Source organism: Molothrus ater, chromosome 7, assembly GCF_012460135.2.
Source record: "Molothrus ater isolate BHLD 08-10-18 breed brown headed cowbird chromosome 7, BPBGC_Mater_1.1, whole genome shotgun sequence".
NCBI lineage: Eukaryota > Metazoa > Chordata > Aves > Passeriformes > Icteridae > Molothrus > Molothrus ater.
The window spans coordinates 38,236,735-38,256,821 of record NC_050484.2 but is presented as its reverse complement, the minus strand read 5'-3'; the positions used below and the strand labels follow the sequence as shown (position 1 = coordinate 38,256,821).

At 39.1% G+C, this 20,087-nt stretch overlaps 1 protein-coding gene across 1 annotated transcript in view; it reads left to right on the top strand.

Annotated features, from left to right (window-relative positions):
- Nucleotides 1-14,870: 14,870 nt before the first annotated feature.
- BAZ2B (bromodomain adjacent to zinc finger domain 2B) overlaps nucleotides 14,871-20,087 on the top strand; it is a 111,438-nt gene continuing 106,221 nt past the window's right edge. The window contains exon 1 of the mRNA XM_054515373.1: nucleotides 14,871-14,938. The gene's annotated coding sequence lies outside the window, so the exon portion shown is untranslated. The remainder of the gene's footprint in view (nucleotides 14,939-20,087) is intronic.

Sequence of the window (20,087 nt, the reverse complement as noted above, 5' to 3'; positions counted from 1 at the left end):
AGTCTGCATTCCTCATTGCCAGTTCTAACATAACCAGTTACAGGTAATGTTTATTTTATGATAAAGAGCCATTCAACAATTATCCAAAACCAATATATGCAATTAACATTGATTATGGCCCTGAGTCCAAATAGGAGGAGGGAGGGAGGGAGGGAGGGAGGGAGGGAGGGAGGGAGGGAGGGAGGGAGGGAGGGAGGGAGGGAGGGAGGGAGGGAGGGAGGAAGGAAGGAAGGAAGGAAGGAAGGAAGGAAGGAAGGAAGGAAGGAAGGAAGGAAGGAAGGAAGGAAGGAAGGAAGGAAGGAAGGAAGGAAGGAAGGAAGGAAGGAAGGAAGGAAGGAAGGAAGGAAGGAAGGAAGGAAGGAAGGAAGGAAGGAAGGAAGGAAGGAAGGAAGGAAGGAAGGAAGGAAGGAAGGAAGGAAGGAAGGAAGGAAGGAAGGAAGGAAGGAAGGAAGGAAGGAAGGAAGGAAGGAAGGAAGGAAGGAAGGAAGGAAGGAAGGAAGGAAGGAAGGAAGGAAGGAAGGAAGGAAGGAAGGAAGGAAGGAAATAAAGAAAGGCCACAGACAACCAGATTAGAAATGAGCCTGCATGTTACACCTTCTCAGAATTTCTGTCACAGGTCATTTTGACAACAGTTCTGGACTTATAAAAGCCCAGTGCCATCTGAAGATTCACACAGGATTTTTGAAGTCTGGATAAAATTGATGTTCAAAGCCTTGGGGTCACTGGTGCCTATTTACCTGGCATAATATTAAGTGCTTTATAAGGATCCAGACTGCTGGTTTTGGCCTCAGACTAAAATAAAGGTTAAATTATGCCTCTCCAAGAATTTTTTTACTAATAAGTTTGGTGCTTCTTGCAGTGACTTTTCATCAGATGGGTAGTTATTATCCTGACCTGAGATACTGGTGACATTGGTGGGGCTTTCTGTGCTCACCTTCACTCACGTGCTAAGACCTGGCAGTATTTTTGATACAGCATTTGGAAAAAAGTCATGCACTGTAAGCTAAGACCATTGCCCATAGAAAAAATAACACTATGACAAGGGGAAAAAATAACCACTAATAGCACAATTTACTTAATCACAGTCTGCTTATTCCATCCAACTTCTGTTGCACTTCTCTTTCTACAGTTGGTAAAATTGTTTTCTGTGTTCTTTGCTTCCTCTGTGTTGTATATACATATGGATTGATTTGGGAGTCCTCCAAATACGAAGTAGGGTAGCTTGTTTAACACTATACTAGACCAACTATTTATTTTACTTTTTGCCTGCTTTTGCCAAATAAATGCTTCTTTCCACCGGTACTTTAGAATGACAAAAAGGAATATCCTGCTAGAGCCAACAAATCAAGACTCAGGAGAAACCATCATAATTGTCAAAGTGAAAAAGAATAAACATGAGAAACTTGTGTCTTTATCATATGGAAACAAAGCTAATGGAAGAAAGCTTAGAACTAATGAAAAAAATTGAAAAAAACAGTCTCATTACTTTGAAGGAATTATCTTAATTTTGTATTAAAAGTATTGCATTAAAAATTGTATCTATCTCACTATCTTATCCAATGATCTGCAATTAAAAAATAGCAATATGTACATGTTCTTGGAGTAGTGTGCAGTTGTCTGTATGCATCCATTAAGGACAGCAAAGCAGCTAGTACCATGCTGCTGGGAAACTTGGAAATGCCAGGAGCCAGCAGCCTTCTTACCAATTATCCACTTAAAATGAAACCTTTCCAAAACTATTTATGGCACGTGGCAATTGTTTCCTTTGTCTAGATGATTGCTAAAAGAGTTTTACACCTGAGTATTGTATAAAGTCAATTTACCTGCTTAGTTTTAAGTAGTAAGCCAGTCTGTTAGTTTGAGTGCTTTGTGTTAAAGTACACCTTGAGAATTCTGCTCCTGCTGAGGAAATTAACTTCAAGTGAAGATTAGAGTAAATATTTTAAAAATTATTTGAAACAAATTCTGTTAAGATATTTCTTTCCATAGTCCTAAGTAATTTTTCCTCCCACAACATGCCTCTGTTTATATTGTGAATGATCTTTTGCAGATATAAGAAACTCACAGCTCTCAAAAATACCTGTGTGGTTTTGCCTGCCTTCTTCCTTTGTCCTTGCACACATCTGCCTCCTGCTGCCTTTCCAGTAAGGTTTACTTTCAACCTCTGCCATTCTTGGTTGTCACCCTTTTTAGACTTGAAAAAGATAGGAATAATTATGTAAGCCATTCACCAATTACTTTTTCTTTCCTACTTACATATCTGATGTTAAGAGTTAGCATACATAAATTTCAGTGTTTTGTTACAGACTTCTTGTGAAATCCTAGCAATGGATGTGCCCAGGTCTGACGGACCAACAGGCTTTGATGGAGGTGTGTTCTGAAAGGGGGCAACTGCTTATCTCTGCTTACCCTGTATCTGGAGCCACTGACCCCTGCAGAGGTGACAGTGCTTGCACCAGCATGGTTGAGACATAATTCAACTGTGCATTCCCAAGGAAATGAGGCTCATACAAATGCCCTGCCAGTCCCATTGTTTACTGTCTTGACCAATTTCAACCCATTTTGAAAGACAGATAAAAATCTGTGTTCCTGCAAGTTTCCTGAAAATCAGTGTCTGTGCAAAAGCGAATGCCAAAATAATAGTAGCTATTTGAGTGATAAACTCAGGGTGTGTAGGAGTGGAGATTACTAGATCTGAGCCTGAACAAAGAGAGAAGTTGCTTGTTGTGACAGAGATGCTAACTGGAGATCCTGAGTGAGCAGTAAAAGCAGATAGCAAGAAAACTTGTTGGAGGTCTCATTTGGTGGTTGTATCTTTCGAGGCATGAAGGAGAGTAATAAGAATTAATACTTTGAGTGAAGAAAAGAATGCAGGATGCATTAGCTGTATATTCTGGTTGGGACAAGCCTCCTGGCCAGCCAACTCTCACGGATTTACATTAGCATAACACATGTTGTCTCCAGTCCTGGAAAGGATACTGAAGGGATCATGGGATAAACAGAACTACTGTGATAAAAGAGGAGTCAAAGGACAAAACCCCTTTCTTGACTGTTCTTTTAACTGAAAACCTGCATTTTGTGCAAGCAAAAATATTCAGATTTCTTTTAATGACATCAGTAAACACAAATTAAAATAGCTCTATGGCGAGTGGAACTACCAAAGCCTAGTTTCTTTTCCCTCTCCAGAAGGCCACATTACAGATTCTGCTGTAAACAGAAGGTTAATAGGAGATAGAACATAGAATCAATGCAGGGCTTGTTACATAGTTTTTAGACTAAAGTATCTATTTTTAAATTCACTTTCCTTGAACAAGTTGGATTTTTAAATAAGAATTAAGCTTATGAAAGACTAAATATTTAACTTTTAGAGACAAAAATATTCCTGAAATTAGTGACAAAATAAAATAGATTCTACTACCTTTTCACAGAATGAGGACTTAGAGAAAATATTTTTGATTTAATTTGCCACGCTTACAAAGCAACAGTAATGAAAATTACCTTTAGATTGAGATGCAAAAGTAAAATTATTCTGTCAAAAATGCCAGCACTCTGAGAACAGGAATCTTTAATGAAACACCTCTCTAGTTATGGGTCTCAAATTGCTGCTCTGTAATTGTAGCAATGGCAATACAGATCGGATTACAAGGAGGTATTTTAAATAAATCTTAATGTGTTTTTTATTGCATTGACTGTTAATCAAGTGATCTGTTGGAAAGCAACCGAAGTCAAAATACAAAGCCAGATTATCAAAGCTCCTTGTGTGCGCAAAATGAAGGACTTCAAGCTTCTACTTCTTGTACGGTAATAACATACACCCCATTAAGGTACATGAGGAATTTATCAATTCAGAGACAAGAAGTAGGCTCTAAGCAATGATTTTTTTTACAGGTGAAAATTAATCTGGAACAAGAGCAGACATGAATTTAAACCTATTCTTCATAATATGGTCATTAGGCCACATAGGAGACCATGTTTATGTAACAATTGATCCTGGAATAAGTAGTCCTGATTTGGCATGCTAGTTTATATGTATTAGGAATGATTTTATCAGTTTTCATATGTGGCATATTACAATATGTATTTGCCAACTTTGCTTAATTAGTTTGGATGCTCAGGTCAAGCATCTGTGTTTGGTGAAGATCTTTGCTCAGAAAACAGCTCTAAATTTCTGTGAATGGAAGTTGGTAAATACCCGATACTTTCAGAAAACAGGTGGTCAAACTACCTATTTAGGTAATAAAGATTAACTATTGAACCTTCAGTTTAATAAAAAAACATTTCATGTCAGAGGTTGAGACAGAAGGCCTGCTTTCCTGAGTGGTTTTCATTTTCCTTAACTTAAAGAGCAACAACTCAATATTTCATTCATTCTGTGGTCCAACTTCTGCAGCAACTGGCTCAGGAATTGAATAGACAACTGTTGCCTTTGTCTACTGCCCTAATACCCCAACAAACTACACTAGAATAATAAGCTCATGAGAACAAAGAGGCCAAACTGATGTCATGCATGAGTTTTAGTCCTGTTTATTCTTAGCTCAGAGAGCTTGTCTGTGAGGTCTTGAAAATATTTTTTTTTTGTTATAATAGTAAAATGTAAGGCCCATCAAGTAGTACAGGATTATTTCTATAATGTTAATTTTCAGTCCTTAGGCTTGCTCAGCTTCATGGATGACTGACATTTAATTAGCTGTCAACTTTGTAGTCCCCTTCAGAAAGATGAATCTTAGATTTTTGTCTATTCAGTTTTTCAAAAAATTTAAACTGATAGAATGCGAATCAGTTGTCGATTTTCCCTGCTCCCCTCCAAAAGTCTGTTCTTTCTTTCTTTTTTATTTTTTAATAACTGCCACCCAGAATTTAGGAAGCCAAATGCCTCTTTCTTGGCCATCCAAATCTCTACTGCCCTGGAGTGTTCTTACACATATACATCAGTATGTAGTTGTCTTTTGTGATGAAGCTCTTGTGCATATAAGCAACCCCAGTACTGTCCTCTGGTGTGCATTTTCGAGCACTGACAAAATATCTGGAATTTTGAGTAGCTGCACTTACTATTCTGCATACATCTTAACATTCACAGGAATGAGATGATCTTTCACTCAAACCATCCTGTGATTCCACACAACTGGAACGACAGAATGTGATGACAGTTCAAACAGATCAGATTGAAGGGGATCTCATAAACACCAATTCATGTCCACTCAAATTAAGAACATATGGGCAGGTGTGGAAGATTTAATTTCCAGGGCTGACTGCATCAAGCCAAACTTTCAAGACCTAAGCTGTTTAGTGCACTAGTTGTGCTGGGATTTCAACTTAGTCCTAGTTGAAATACAACTAATATTTGGACTTGAGAACAAAAAGCCTTATTTCTCAACTTCCTCAAATTGTGTAGGAAGCTTAGGCTGGCTAGGCCAAGGAACCTGCAATCCCCAACCCCCCAACTTATTTTGGTTCCATTACCTTCAGTGCAGATAGAAGACAGCCAAGAAATCTACAGATGCTGGTGACCACAATTGAGGAGATCAAGGTAAGTCTCAGACTACCATAAGAAGTAACTTAATTAAGAGAGACTGGAAAAATATTAGTAAAAAATAATGCATAGCTCAAGGTCTAACAGCAGAAGCATATACTTTTGTACTGTCTATGACAGAAAATTACTGCTTGGTACGAATGGGCTCACAAGTTCAGTGAACCCTCAGTAAACACCTTTTCTTAATAAATACCCATGAAGGAAAAGACAGACTATCGAGGACTTGCTTAATGATAGGTTTCAAATATAACTATGGGAATTCTTTGCTAGCAGTTTCCTTGACATCATCTAGACCTCTTGACTGAAGAACTATAATGATACTATTTAGTTACCTCTTCAAGTTGTCTGAGACTTACCTTCATCTTCCCTCTTGCGGTCATCAGCATCTACAGATTTCGTCTCTGTCTTCTATGTGCACTGAAGTATACAGAATGAGATCATTTCAGGTTAGTTGGGAGTGGAAAATTGCCTGTTGTTGGCAGTTTGTTCTCACTCTTAAACAATGTTCAATGCTGGAAAATCTTGTTGAACTGCCTCTACCAACATGGATTTTTGAGAGTAGATAGTACATCAAGTAGAGATCAAGCCTTTTTAATAATTCTTTGCTTTTAATAATTACTCCAGCTTCTTCATAGTGCTTTCACAAAACACAGCCTTTTAAGAAGCAAGTACCTATTTGCCTTCTTTGAAGAAGAAGAATCCTTGCCAGTGAAGTAGGTGAGAAAATTTAATTGTGCAATAAACCACTGCAGTTGTGCATGAGGTCACCTTCAGTCAAATTTGTATGGGCAAAAACCAACTGAAAGCAGAGATATAATTTAATAGCCAAGATGGGACTTGGACTCAAGTGCTTCAGTCAGTCTGCAGCTAGTCTGGCAGAGGGAGCACAAACTCTAAAAGGCAGGGTCTGCTCTGTCCAAGCTGCCTTGCTGTGCAAGCGGGCTGTGAGGCCACGGCTGCCCTCGTAGCTGTGCCCCAGCGCAGGCCATTTCTGCTCACCTGCAGGCCGGGCCCCAGTGCAGGCCATCACTACAAGCCATCGTCGCTTCTCTCACGGGCCCGGTGCGGGCTATGGCGGCCCGAGGGCGTGCGGAACGGCGCCGGGGAGCCGAGGCGCCGGGCCGTCTCTGGGTCCCCTCACGGCGCCGGGCGGTGACATTCCCGCCGCGCTGCCCCGGCCGGCAGAGGCCGGGCCTCAGAGCCGTGAGGGCCGGCGCACAGTGCGCGGCCGGGCAGCGCTGGGCTCGGCGGGCGTGGAGGCCCGGAGGCGCTCTCTGGCGTGCTGCTTCTCTGAGGTGTAACGCTGCCAACAGACGGGTCGGCTCCCATGTGTGCACTGTCTTCAACAGACGGAAATTACAGCCGCGGCTGAGTGTGGGCCAAGGGCCATTAATATGGTGAAGCCGGAGAAAAGATGGAGGGTCTCGTCATGCAGGAATACCTCTAGAGGTATTCCACTATTTGCCCTTAAAAAAAAAAAAAAAAAAAAAAAAAAAAAAGTATTTTTTAAATAACTGTTTAAAGTTTTTCCTAAACTGCTAAAGTATGACAGAAAATGAGATTGAATTAAGTATATATCAACTGCTAAAAATACTGGGAAAAGCATCGAGGTTATTTTTAACTCTTGCACTTCATGAACATACACAATCTTTTATGAGATGCATAAAATGCAGCTGTATTTATATCTGCTGAGTATGAGTTAATGTAGACATTCAAGACTAGACGCTTGGAATGTTTTTGGCTTTTTTTTTATTTCTCTGTTAATGTTAAAACATAAAGACACAAGAAGCATCAAAGTATATTTATTGATTTCTATGGTCAAAATGTGATCAGAAACCTGAATTTTTAGAAGCTAAAATTTGGAATGACATACTTAATTTGAAAATACTACCTGTTATAGTCATAAAAATTTCAAACACGATATACCTTTTCCACTTATGATAATTCTTATGAGCTTTCACAGAAGCACAAATCAGTCATTTTACCACACCAGGAAGTGATTTAGGTAAGGCTTTGTCATAGAGATCTCTGTAGTGGATAGTAATAAATTTATGCATTTTTAGCTTTCAACAAAGGAAGTTAATATAATCTGGAGGGAGAGAAGTGAAAAGGTACAGGAAAGGCCAAGACTGGAAGTTTTGTATTATCAACACATGAATGCCCGATTTCTACTATTCCAGTTACATTAAGTAGCTTTTTGTTACTTTTTTTTTTTTTTGGCCTAAGATATCCTCAAATATGTAACAATAAATGTAGGGTGTTTAGAATTTTCAGTAGTATAGAAAAGGTCCTTTTCATGCGTGCTTCCCTGCAAAGAAATGTTAGTTACTTATGTAAAAAAACAGTTTAAAATTTCTATACTACATGGTGCAGTCTTTTCAGAAACACTAAAAATATTCAGGTTAATAATCAGATAGGTGCAATAATAATCTCTGGATCTGTAGTTCAGCTTTCTGTAGTCTGAAAGAACCCTGATCTTTATTTGGGTTATGTTGTGACATGAATGGTGATAATGTTCTGAGAGTTCTAAGATAGTACAAATAGATGTGACATCAAATGGAAGATGCAGAAAATGTGCTCAGATTAAGAAATAACAGATTAGCAAGAGATTCTGAAGACATGGCTATAAGAAAATCACTTTTTATTTTTTTAACGGCAATAGTATTCCACTCAGGAATATGATTTCTGAACTCTCTGGCAAATTGTATTATTATAAATTCCTAGAAAACTAGTTTAGGGAATGTGTATTTCTTTATCAACATATGCAACTAATTATGGTACAAAACTATTTTTAAGAAGCTCTTTTTAATATTTGGAAGGTGGAATTTCACAGGATTTAAAATCACAAGCTTATGATTTCAGCTCTTAGTTCTGTCTACCTCAATCCTTGTCTATAAAAAGGACATAATCATTAGTATTTTTTAAATTTAAGAGTTAGTGTTCATGAGGCAATGTATGAATATAACTTTTAAGAGCCATTGTATATTTTACATTTCAATATAGCTCTCATATAGAATATAATTTATGATGTTGGTGGAGGGAAATTAAATATACTAATGGGTTGATTCTGTTATGCTAAGGACATTCTTGGACATTAGACCTCTGTATTTCCTTCAATTAGTGGCATTGTTGTAAAAGTCATTAACTCAATGGCTGAAGAGAAGTGTCAGTGCATTTATTCTCCAGCTTAGTTTTTCTTGCAGTAATCCTTGTTCCGTTTTACATATTTTCTGGTTATGGATGCATCACCAAGGTCTTAAAATATAGAAATGTGTTTATAATGTCTTTAGGAACATGGCAAACAGGATAAGGATAAACTAAGAGAAGAGCTAGAAACTGAAGAATCTGAACTGTGTAAGTAAAGCCAGGTTCTGCTTTGAAACAATAGGTTTTGCAGGCATATGAGACCTTAATTAAATAAAACTTGAACAGCATGTGTCTCTTAAAAAAAAAGAACAAGCCAGAAACCCAACCACCCAACCAACTAAAAAATCTTTGTTTTGTCACAGTATTGGTGTTCTGCATTATTCTGTTTTAATGTACAAAAATCATCTAGACAATATGCATACATTTGATGTAGCCTTAAAGGTAGTCAAGGCTGGATGGTGTTTTATAGATAAAATTATTAAAAGTACACTAAAGGCAACATCATTAATAGCCTAAGTGCAACTTGAAAATGTATATACTGACAAAATAATTTGCCACAGGTCTTTTTGGTGCATACAGCACTATATATGCAGTAGTAATGTGCTGTATTGTAAATTAAGTTCAAGGGCAATTAACTAAGGCTGTGCTGAAATTTTTGCAAGAGTTCTTAATCCTTGTGACCTGGCCAGGTTCCAAGTTGGCTAATCACATAAAATTACTTCCTGCTTAAATATAGTTTGATAAGAGATGCCATCACTTCCTGTCCTAAACTATTGTGTAGTCTTGTCTGCTATGTAACAGCTGTTGCGTTCCACCCTGAAAGAGCTTCTTTTCACTTGTGGGTGCAAGTTCTACACTACATCCTTTGATCAAACTAGCTGTAGTTTTGGTCCAGAAGAAGAGACCTTTGTAGGTATAAGAAAATTAACCAAGTTGTTATGTAAGGTATTTTGTAGACTTACATAGGGAAGGGAAAATGCCAAATATACCTAAATAGCAAAAAGCATCAATTTTTTGGAAGAAGATAAAAAAATTAACTGAATTTGCAAGTTAGTATTTCCTTGCCTTAGTTCTTCTAAAGCACCTAGTGAGAAAATTTTACAAAAGTAATCCCTGTTTCTTTTGTTTTTATGTATGTCTTTTAGACACTTTAATTTGCAAAGATTTTGATAGAACAACGTGAGCTGTCATAGTAATCAAAGATTTTCAATACCTTATTTGCTAACATTGCTGTCGGTGAGGTTGGTGCTCTTCCAGTCAAACAGAAAAACCTAAGTCTTTTCTAATGTGGAGGTAATTTATTGCCTGACCGTAACATTTAAAATGACCTTGTTTTTCATTAATTCCAAGGGTAAATATAACATCCTGGATATATGTCCCAAACAACTTGCAGTTGAAAGCACCCTTGTACTTAAAATCCAACATTGGATCTAAGTACAAGTCAGACCCAGTATTTTGACTGTAAAATTTGACAGGAATATCGTACAGAAGGCACCTAGTGAAGTACGTTTTTTTATCTCTCTACTTCCAAAGGGTTAATATTTTAACTGTTTCTATTGAACTGGCATTTCCCACTTTCAGAGATTTAATTGGTTAATAAAAATACTATTTTTGATCATGGACATGAAAGAAATGCTGGAGGAGCTATGGAAGGCAAGGTTGGAGTATGAGACTGCTGAAATGGGATTGGCAGAACAGATCACAGATTTCTCTATCTTTTAAGATGAGCAAAAGTATCTTTTACCAATTTATGAGTGACAGGAAATAACACATAGCTGCTTTCACCTCTCTCCCAGTGAGATGTGTTGTAAGAAGAGTGCACTTTCTATGCAGTGTATTTGGTAAGTTGTCTGTAACACAGGCTGATGCAGAAACTCCTTAAGGAAGATTTCTAGGCTTTTATAGAATGTGTGAAGTCTAGATTCTTGCAGTCTAGATTCTTTTCCATCTTTCAGAAGTTCTTATTTTGGTACTTCAAATCTGTGTTTTCTGCACACCAGTTATGACTGCTCTGTAGATTAATTTAGTTCAGCACCTCTGCACAACTTCAAAACAAAATTTCCCTTCATACTGATTTTCAACAATTACACAGCATTTCTTAATGAAAGCAACTTAGTGGTGAACATATTGGTCCAGTTGCAGAACTATTAAATTAGTTTTATACTTTTTATAAACTTCTTTATGTTTTTAAAGATTCCTTGGCCTTTTGTACTTCGACCCTCATTCATTGTAGTGAAGTAGATACTCATTTGACCACTCCAGGACAGCGTAATAAAACCCCGTGTATAAGAGCATAAAGCCAGGGATACTTAGACATGCTAAATTGTTTAAATAGCTGTCAGAGAGTGATAGCATAACCTCTGCAAATGCTTACAGGTATCTGTGATGACAATAAACCTCCTAAACACAGAGCAAATGCAGCAAAAAGGCTTTGCAATATTTTTGAATGTAATGTTTTAAAAACAAATTGCACATCACAATTGAATGATGTACTCAGGGTTTTTTTTAAAATCAACCGTTTAATTTTTTTATTAATAGTATTCATTAAATGCTAACTACTTCAACCCTTCATTGGGGATGGACTAGCCCTACTAGCCTTGAAAAAATGTTGTTATTTTTGATTGATAGTAACTTCCTGCTGGTCCTTACAGTGTGGCCAATCAGTTTTAATATATTTTATGATAATAAAATGCATGCTTTGCAAACAGTGCACAGGACACCTGTTAACAGAATTTTATAATATAGTTTCTAGTCCTTAGTGAATACTGCATCTCCCTTTAAAATACTTCAAAGACATACTGTTTGTTTAGGTGTATAAGAAGGTCTGTCTAGAACAGATCCTGTTACAAGATCAGAGTTTGGAAATGTTGTGTGAGTTTTACCTTTAGTGTAGCCTCACAAACATCTGGATTGCTACAAATGAAGGGCTGTAAACCTGTGCTGCTAGCCTGTGCATAGTGGTGCAGAAGAGAGAAACCTTTTGAACTGTCTGTGCCTCTGGAGAGATCATTGCAGTGAACTCTACCTCTGTGGTCCCACAGGAATTTTGGATTTGACCTTCCAGACATTTATGCATGGTATGTAAATGGCCCTTGTGACATCAGTGTAATAATTCAAATATGAGATTACATGTCTGTAAATATGGTGCTTATTTTATTATTTTTTCTCCCGATTCAGCAGTTAAGATTAGGAATGCATTGATGTGTGCAGCTAGTTAAAAAAAAAATATCATGATAGGGTCAAAAAACATAGCAGAAAATACTAAGGGAACTACAAAACTCTGGCATGGTGTATTTTTTTTTTCATGGTATTTACACTGGAAGCCTGAAAATGCAAAGGCTAACTGCATTTGTAATTAATTCATCCTGAAAAGGAAGCAAAAGAAAAAAAGAACCCTCTTTTTGTAGTATCTGTGCTGCAGGTTGAATTTGCATTTTTTAAAATTGAGAATTCCATCTTTCATACTGCCTGAGGGAGAACAGCCAAATTTGAAAGCTAGGGACCTTTCTGATGTAATAGTTAATCACTTTAAAGGCATCAGTAATGTCCACTAGCAACAGCTTCTGTTGAATAAGCATATTAAAACAAAGGAATTCTGACATGGTTTTTTTTTGAAACCTTAGTATGTTTTGCAGTAGTAAAACTGATTTGTTTGTGACTAGTGGAAAAACTGTAACTTTTTAAACATAAACATATTTTGGTGTAGACTATAAAATATTATATAGCTACCTAAGACTACATTAAATAGTTGACCAAAAACCAAATTAATATTCAGCACAATGAGAAAGATATTTTTCATATTTTGATGACAAATACAACCCAGTGGTGTAAATTTGGATAGTTAACTGAACTTTGTGAAGAGAAATATGTGTTGGGACCTGTCGTTCTGTGCTCACAGATTAAATTCTGTCCTGCTGAGCATTACAGAAAATAAAGATTACATAACATTGTCCAAACATGCACATATTTTTCTCACAAGATACTATAATTCCTCTTAGTGACAACAAAAAAATATATTTACAATGGTTATTTAGAGAGGTTGTAATAATACAATTTCTATTATTACTAGAATTTCTTTTAAATGTTACAAGCAGCAGTATTAAATATGCACCAAACATCCAGTAAATTTGATAGTGAATTATCTAAATCCATTGTTTGTTCCCCGTTACAAAACTCTGTCATCTCATGACTGACAGTGTTGTTGTATTGCACAATGTGTGAGCTTTTGATGGATAACATTCTGAGCAAAGCAGCTGTTTATTGTATCTGTACTAGTTCTTACCCCACACTGTTTTTTAGACCATTATTAGTAAGTTTTGAGGTTAGAGAGGTACTGACCCAATCAAACATGTACAGAGCTCAGCCTCTGAGTTAATTAAATGTGGGTTAATAGTATATTATAAGGAAATCATTGTCCTTATTACAGTTATTAGGTAGTTAGTCAAATTATAGCTTCAAAGGAATGCAGAGCATGGAGAATTTTGGACTAAATTATGCATTTGAACCTTAGGCCAGCTTTTACTGTTGAGACAGTTTGCTGCTAAAAGAAATTGTGTGTCATTGAAATTAAATGCCTTTCTTGGGATGGAAGCTTCCATTTTTTAATGAAATTACTAAGTGCGGTGTAGTGAAATGATTAAAATCTGTATTCCGGGAATGTGGTGGACAAAAAAAAAAAAAAAAAAAAAAAATCAATAAATGCTAGGAAACCTTTGCTGTTGGATGTGAATCCTTGGAATGAAATAGCCTGGTACAAAAATAATAATTAAAAACATATCAGCACATTAATGTATTTAGCATGAGTCTCACAAGACATCATCTTCACTAATTTTTAGCATAAATTTTACTCTGTAATGAGAAGCTTTTTTTTCCTCATATCCGTGTTCGGCAGTGTTTTTGCCCTTCCCCCAGTGCTCCTGCACTGCAATCATTGTGCTTGCACTTATTATGTTACAAATGACCGAGGTAAGGCTGACATTCTCGTTGCATGCAAAAAGAGCTAGTCTGCCAGGCTTTTTTTTTTCCCCTAATGAAGGAGCTTTGTGAAATCTCCCCATGTGTTAATACTAATGAAGATCCTCCAGCACAATTAAAATCGCAGCCAGTGGCTGAAGAGAAAACAGAAGACAATGGCATCTTTCTACATGTGCATATTTCTTTATGCATAGATCGACTTTATTTAGAAATATTGTTGATTTTTAAAATGGTTATATGTAGTATTTAATAAGGTTAACAAGCTGTACATATTCTTGAATTCTGCAAGTATGTTGTTACCAACTCATACTGAAAACAGTTAGATTTTCTTCATTGCACTGTGGTTTAACTTGATGGTGTTATAGTTATGGTTTGTAGGGAGCAGTCCTTGGGCTCTAGCAGTGTACTTTAACCCTGCTTGAGTTTGAGACTATGCCAAAGAAGGAAGAAAGAAAGAAAAAAAAAAAAAGAAAAAAAGGAGGATACCATGTGTGTAGTGTGAAGGGTTGGTGTAGGGAAGCGCAGCTTTTAATTTCCTACAAACAACCTCTATGGATTGTTTCAGGCAAGGCGAGATGATTTGTATTTAAAAGATGTATTTTTAATTTTAATTCTTGTGTCAATAGCTGGTGAGTGTTAATACTTCCCCTTGATTTTAATTTCATTCTGCCACCCTTGTTGCTTTCTTTTTCTATCGAGTACTTCAAGAACTCAAAAGTTGAACGTTGCTTCTTTAAAATGTCTCCTTTTACAAGTGGATCACCTTATTTTTTTGCTTCGTAGACGTCAGTCGTTTACACCACAGATTCTATTGTTGATTTATTATTTTTTTTAACCTGAACTTAATCTGTAGGTTCTTAAGGTGGGCAACTTGGTTTCTCCCCCGACCGATAAAGTCATCGTTAAAAAATGACCCAAGGTGGACTGGAACCTTCGGTCGCTGTGTGAAGAACGTGGTTCAGAACTTTTCCCAGCCCGGGGGCGGGCGCAGGTCCCGCAGCGAGATCCGCGATCCCGCCACCCGCTCGCTCCCGGCCCGGCCACGCCGCCAGCCCTGCGGGAGCGCCGGCGGTGACGTCACCGGGGGCGCGGGGTCCGCGACCCCCTCCAGGGTCCCGCCGGCTGGGGGCGGGCGCTGTGCGCGCCGCCGCCCGCGCGCGCCCCCGCCCGGCTCCGGGGAGCGCCGGGAAGGGCCAGCCCGGCGCGCGCCGCCCGCACAGCGCAGGGGAGAGAGCGGGAGAGTGAGAGCCGCGCGCCCCGCGCACCGAGCGGCGGAGCTTCTCCCAGGTGAGCGGCTGCAGTAGGATGGTGTTCTACCGCGCCAGGGCTCCCCAACCCGAGTAGCGCCCGCCTCGCCGGCCGCGTCCCTGCCGGTGCGTATCGCCCCTTTGTTGTGTGGGCCGAGCGCGAGTCCCGCTGCGGGGCCCTGCCCGGGCAGGGCTGCGGGCGGGAGGCGGAGTGGCTGCGTGGAGGTGAGTCCCGGGGAAGGGCCGGGGCCGGGGTGTCTGCAGACGGGACGGCCGTGTTCCGAGCAATTTTAAACTTTGCTCATGGCCGCACGCCCGTGCCTTGGCCGGGCGGTGCCGGTCACGTCTCTGCCGACGGACGCCCGCAGCCTCCGGGGCGGCGCGGCGGCTTCTAGCGGCCACCGGGCGGCTCTTTTGTGTGGCGCTGTGTGGTACGCTCCGCTCCCGGCGGCGCTCCCGGCGGCCCTCCCGCCCCGTTCCCTTCTTGGCGGCGGGCGCTGCCTCGCTCCCCTCGGTCGGGGCTGTCAGGGCGGGCGCGAGGCGGGGCCGCGCGGAGCAGCCGTGGGGCAGCGGCCGGAGCGGGCGATGCCCCTCCGCGGGCGACCCTCGGCCCCGCGCAGCTCCCGCTCCCGCGCGCGGTGAGTAGCCGCTCCCTCCCTCCCTCCCTTCCGCGGGGCGCGGCGCGGGCCGGGAGCGGGCGCCGCTCCGCACACCCGGCTCGCTGCGGGCCCCTCTGTCCGCGGCTTTGTGCGTGTCCCGTCCTTGTGAAGAGAAACAAGCAGCTGCAGCGCTGGGCCGAGTTGTTGAAATTTATCCCTTTGTGTATATTACAATATCCTCCATTTTTCTGCCCTCTAAACAACAAGCCTTTCGCCATCTTGGGCAAATTTTTATTTCAAACTCTGACCGTCTCTTTTAGGAGGGAATGAGTAGAAAACCTGAAAGCACTTCTGGATAAACATTAAAGTTTAGGGAATGTTACAAGAACAGATAGTGACGTCATGTAAAGTTTAAGGGGATTTTTGTCCAAGACTCTGTGCTTTCCCCTGGAATCCCTGATCTAACGTGTTGTAAACCGCACTTTAAAGAGAAAGGTTCCTAGTCGTGCGCGCACGTACAGGGAACACTGAGAATATGCTTCTTTATCTGGTGCCTAGTTTCATATCGGGAAAAGAATCGTGCCGCCCCCCGCCCCCCCCCCCCCCTTTATTTTTTTTTTTCTGCCCTGGCCTTAGCATTTAATGTGCAATGCTTAATTGTTGGGTTATTTAAAAAAACGTTCTGAAGTTACTATGTTAAATAACAAATTATCTGGAGATCTGCATTGGTTTAGTTTATGGAAAGTATGAATCTGATGTGAAGTTTACATGAAACACTTGGTACAGAATCTTCCCTGAGAAATAAACAGAGTCTTCTTGGCATGAGGAACATGGCTAAACAGACCTCCATTTTTAAATTACAGACTTGGAGGTATGTTTGGAAGCAACGAACTTATTAAGGTATATTATTAAAAGGTTCCATCTGGAATGTACCTATAAATATTACATGTAGTTTGGGTTATGTTCCAGGTGCTGTATCATGTGTGTGGCTAAACCTAGTAACTATACTTAACTCATTGAAAGAACCAACCCTACAACAACCCCTTACCCAAAACCCAGCAACAAATCTCTTTTCCTCTGACTACAAGTTTTGCATCAACTGTTGTGAAAGGGAGAACAATAAAAGGTATTGTTCAACGTGTTAATTTGGTTCTCAATTGCCCTTTTTTGATCTTATGAAAGTTTTTCTGGTCACATGACTTGGTGAAACATGTAATTGGTAAGGAGTAATTGTTGTAGATAAATTTTTGTTTTTCCATCCTTTTTTCTATGCTTGTTTGACTAGCTCCATATTTAAAGTCACACTATGGAGAACATGAAACTACTTGTATTTAATTCACATTTTCTTAGTCTTCAGGATTGGGGAAAATATTGACAACAGTTAACATACAAAGTAATAGGAGTAGTTGTTTGTACATCAAGACTTTCTATCCAAGTCAGTATTAAATGCTGTACTTAAAGTAGCTTTAAGGTTATGTTAGAACAAGCGTCAGATGCTTACTTTATTTTTCTTTCCTAAATGCATCAGAAAGTGTGGTTGGATTTGCTGTTTCCTGTATGTGTGAATGCTGAGTAAATGAAAAGGTTTAAACACTGGAAAGCATGTGCAGCAGGTGATTCTAAATTTTAAGTGCAGTGAAGGTCTAGAAGATTGGATTGGTTATAAATGGTGAGCAACAGAGGATAAGTAGTTTCTGAAAATGGCAGTATAGCTTTGACATCTCATAATAGCCACATACAATTTTTGTCAAAATGCTGCAAAATGCTGCAAAGTAAACTACATAATGTTAAGAAAATGGTAGCCAAGGTAATTTTTGTAAAGTATATGTAGAGAAGGGAATATAGGAATCGTTAAGGAATCTTCAGTATTCAAGAAATTCTATGTTCACTTCAGGCAGGTGATGCTGGCTTAATCATTGGGTCTACCAATTCCTGCAAGCGAGAGGAGTATCCATATCAGGTTGTGATGAAGTTGTTCATAAACAGAACTCTCTGGAAAGTAAAAAAAGTTCTTTAGAGGATCAGGTATTGTTTCCTTTTCATTCCTGATCCAAAGTCTGTTCTGAATGGTACAGTATAAGGTTTTGTGACTATTCTGTATTGAAAAGAAATTGGAATTGTGATACCGTGTTCTAGTTGCAGCCAGGACAGGGTTCATTTTTGCAGCAGCCAGGAGGGGCATAGCCAGCACCCAGTAGTTCTGACCACCTTACCTCTGTTCGTTGGGGGTGGGAAGGACAGGCAAGGCACTCTGTTCCTCTTGGGGAGAGAAGGGCTTTCTTCCAAGTGAAACTAGGGTATTGTTGTTTCCGTGTGAATCTTTGGACGCTTTTTTGTAGTCTCTGTCATTGGTATAGTTGCTATTACTCTTTGTTTTCTTGTCTCATTGCTGTTTCCGGTAAATTATTCTTATCTCAATCCGAGACCTTTACCTTTTGTGCCTCCAATTCTCCTCTCCATACTGAAGAAGGGGAGGGAGTGAATGAGCAGCACATGGTTTCAGTGGGAGCAGCGAATTGGAGATTACCAGTCCTAAACCGTGGCATACTGGTATTTCTCGTCCAAATTATTTTCTCAAACTAAATTCCACTGTGCTGGGTTCCCTACAGGTCTGTGTTCCCACAAAAAGGTAATTGTTTTTAAGATTCTTGTAGATTGTCAATGCCATTGTAAAATTTTTTGAGTAGTGTGAGAGGGAAAAAAACTAAATGCATACTTCATACCTTTTGGTGAAAAATTCTTGATTTTCTTGAACATGTAATAAAATGTTCTGCATTTTCAAAAGGTAAACTAACCATATCTTTATATCATGGAGGGAAAGAGCATTGGTTTGACCGCTGTAGTATATTTGTTTAATCTTTATGTTGACCTTATGTTAAGAAGAAAGTTCTACTAGACTTTTTTGGTCTTTTTTGGGAGACACTTAAAATGCAAATAAGAAGGTAATAGAAGCCTTTCCTATAGGTCCTGTTGCCCTTTTTCATGTTTTCTTTGTTTGCACGTTTATTGTAGAACTGCATTATAAGGGAGCAGATGTTTTGCAAAACATCCTGATGTGTTGCTTTTTTCTTCTGGGAGTGCATAACTGTTCCTTCTGATGCATCGATTTGACAGCTGGTTGATTTCATGAAACTGCTAAGAAGCCATTAGTGGTGTCATTGAATTCAAGTAGAACAGTCCCTCCCAGCTTGAACTGCAATTGTTAAGGTCTTTGTTGCTACTTTTTGTTCCTATGCAAGACGTAGAATATCAGAGTTGCAAAGAAAATGAAGCTTGTGCACCCGTTCTCATATCCCAGAATGAGGGGAAGGAATACCTCACTGTTGTTAGTTCTATAATTTTCTTATAATGGTATATTTGGGAAGAGGAGATCTTGACTGTTGGGAGGTATAACCAGCAATGCAGTTTCTTACACCCTTCCTCCCTCCTCCCTCTGGCACATGGAGGGTTTCACTGTGTGAACATTCTGTGTTCAAATCTCTTTACTGTGATCGTCTCCGAGATGCTAATGTATAGTTATCTTTAAATGAAACTTAAAAGTGTAAATAATGGTGGAATGCGTTTTTTTTTGTTTGATTTTTTTTTTAATTTAATAAACAGACTATTCCGTTAGAGTACTAAGAGTGATGCTTAGTGTTTTCATCACGTAGATAATTTGGCCCCAAGAAGATTCCTATAGTCTACCAGTTTTCTCCCAAATATGGATCAACTTCTGAGTTAATACTGTAGTTTTACTACAGTACATTCAGTGAATTATGTCATACTACATTATAAACTAGTTTGTGATTGTTAATTGTCACCACAAGGAACACTGAAGCAGTTGTCAAGGTTAGCAGTGAGTTTTGTGATAGTTTAGTAGTTTACACCATTCTGAATGTAGACAAAATGTAGCAAGCAAGTATATGTTGGTCAACATATTTTATAGAAATAGGAAGTTTGTATTGAAGAACATTGAAGAACATTATGCACTATTCGGAATCTAGGTACATATGATCTTCCCTGCTGCATCAAAGAAGGAAATGAAATATCCTTTTTTTAAATGGACATCTATGCTTTTAAAGATTTTTTTTTTTGTTATGCTACTACATTTTTACTTTAAAACCATTTTTATTGTAAATAGCAACAAACAAACCAGAAAGAAATCACCAGAAGATTCGTGTGAGGAAAACAGTAGGTTCTCATTAGTTTTTTAGTTTGTCTTTCTTAGGGCTTTATGAAAGCAAGACAGTATTAGTTTCACTGTTACAGAGATAAGGACTCTTGAAGGGTTTAGTCTTTTACCAACATCACAAGTAGTTGGTGGTAGAGGATGAAGAAAGAGCTGCCTTCACTGACTTTAATCTGTAGTGTGCTGGGTAGTTGTTTCCTTGAAAACGGAAATGTGTGGTTTGTTAGCCCACAGAGTAATTGCTATGGGTAGGTAAGCAGAATGCAGCGCGTAGTCATTAAACAAAACTGGGACCGTGTATTCATTCAGCCTCTGCAGAAGGGCCAGGCAAGATGTAGTATTTTGCCATTATTTTGTTTCTTAATCATACAATTTTAAGTGGTAAAGAGGTATGTAGAACATATAGTCCAGTTAGCACAGAG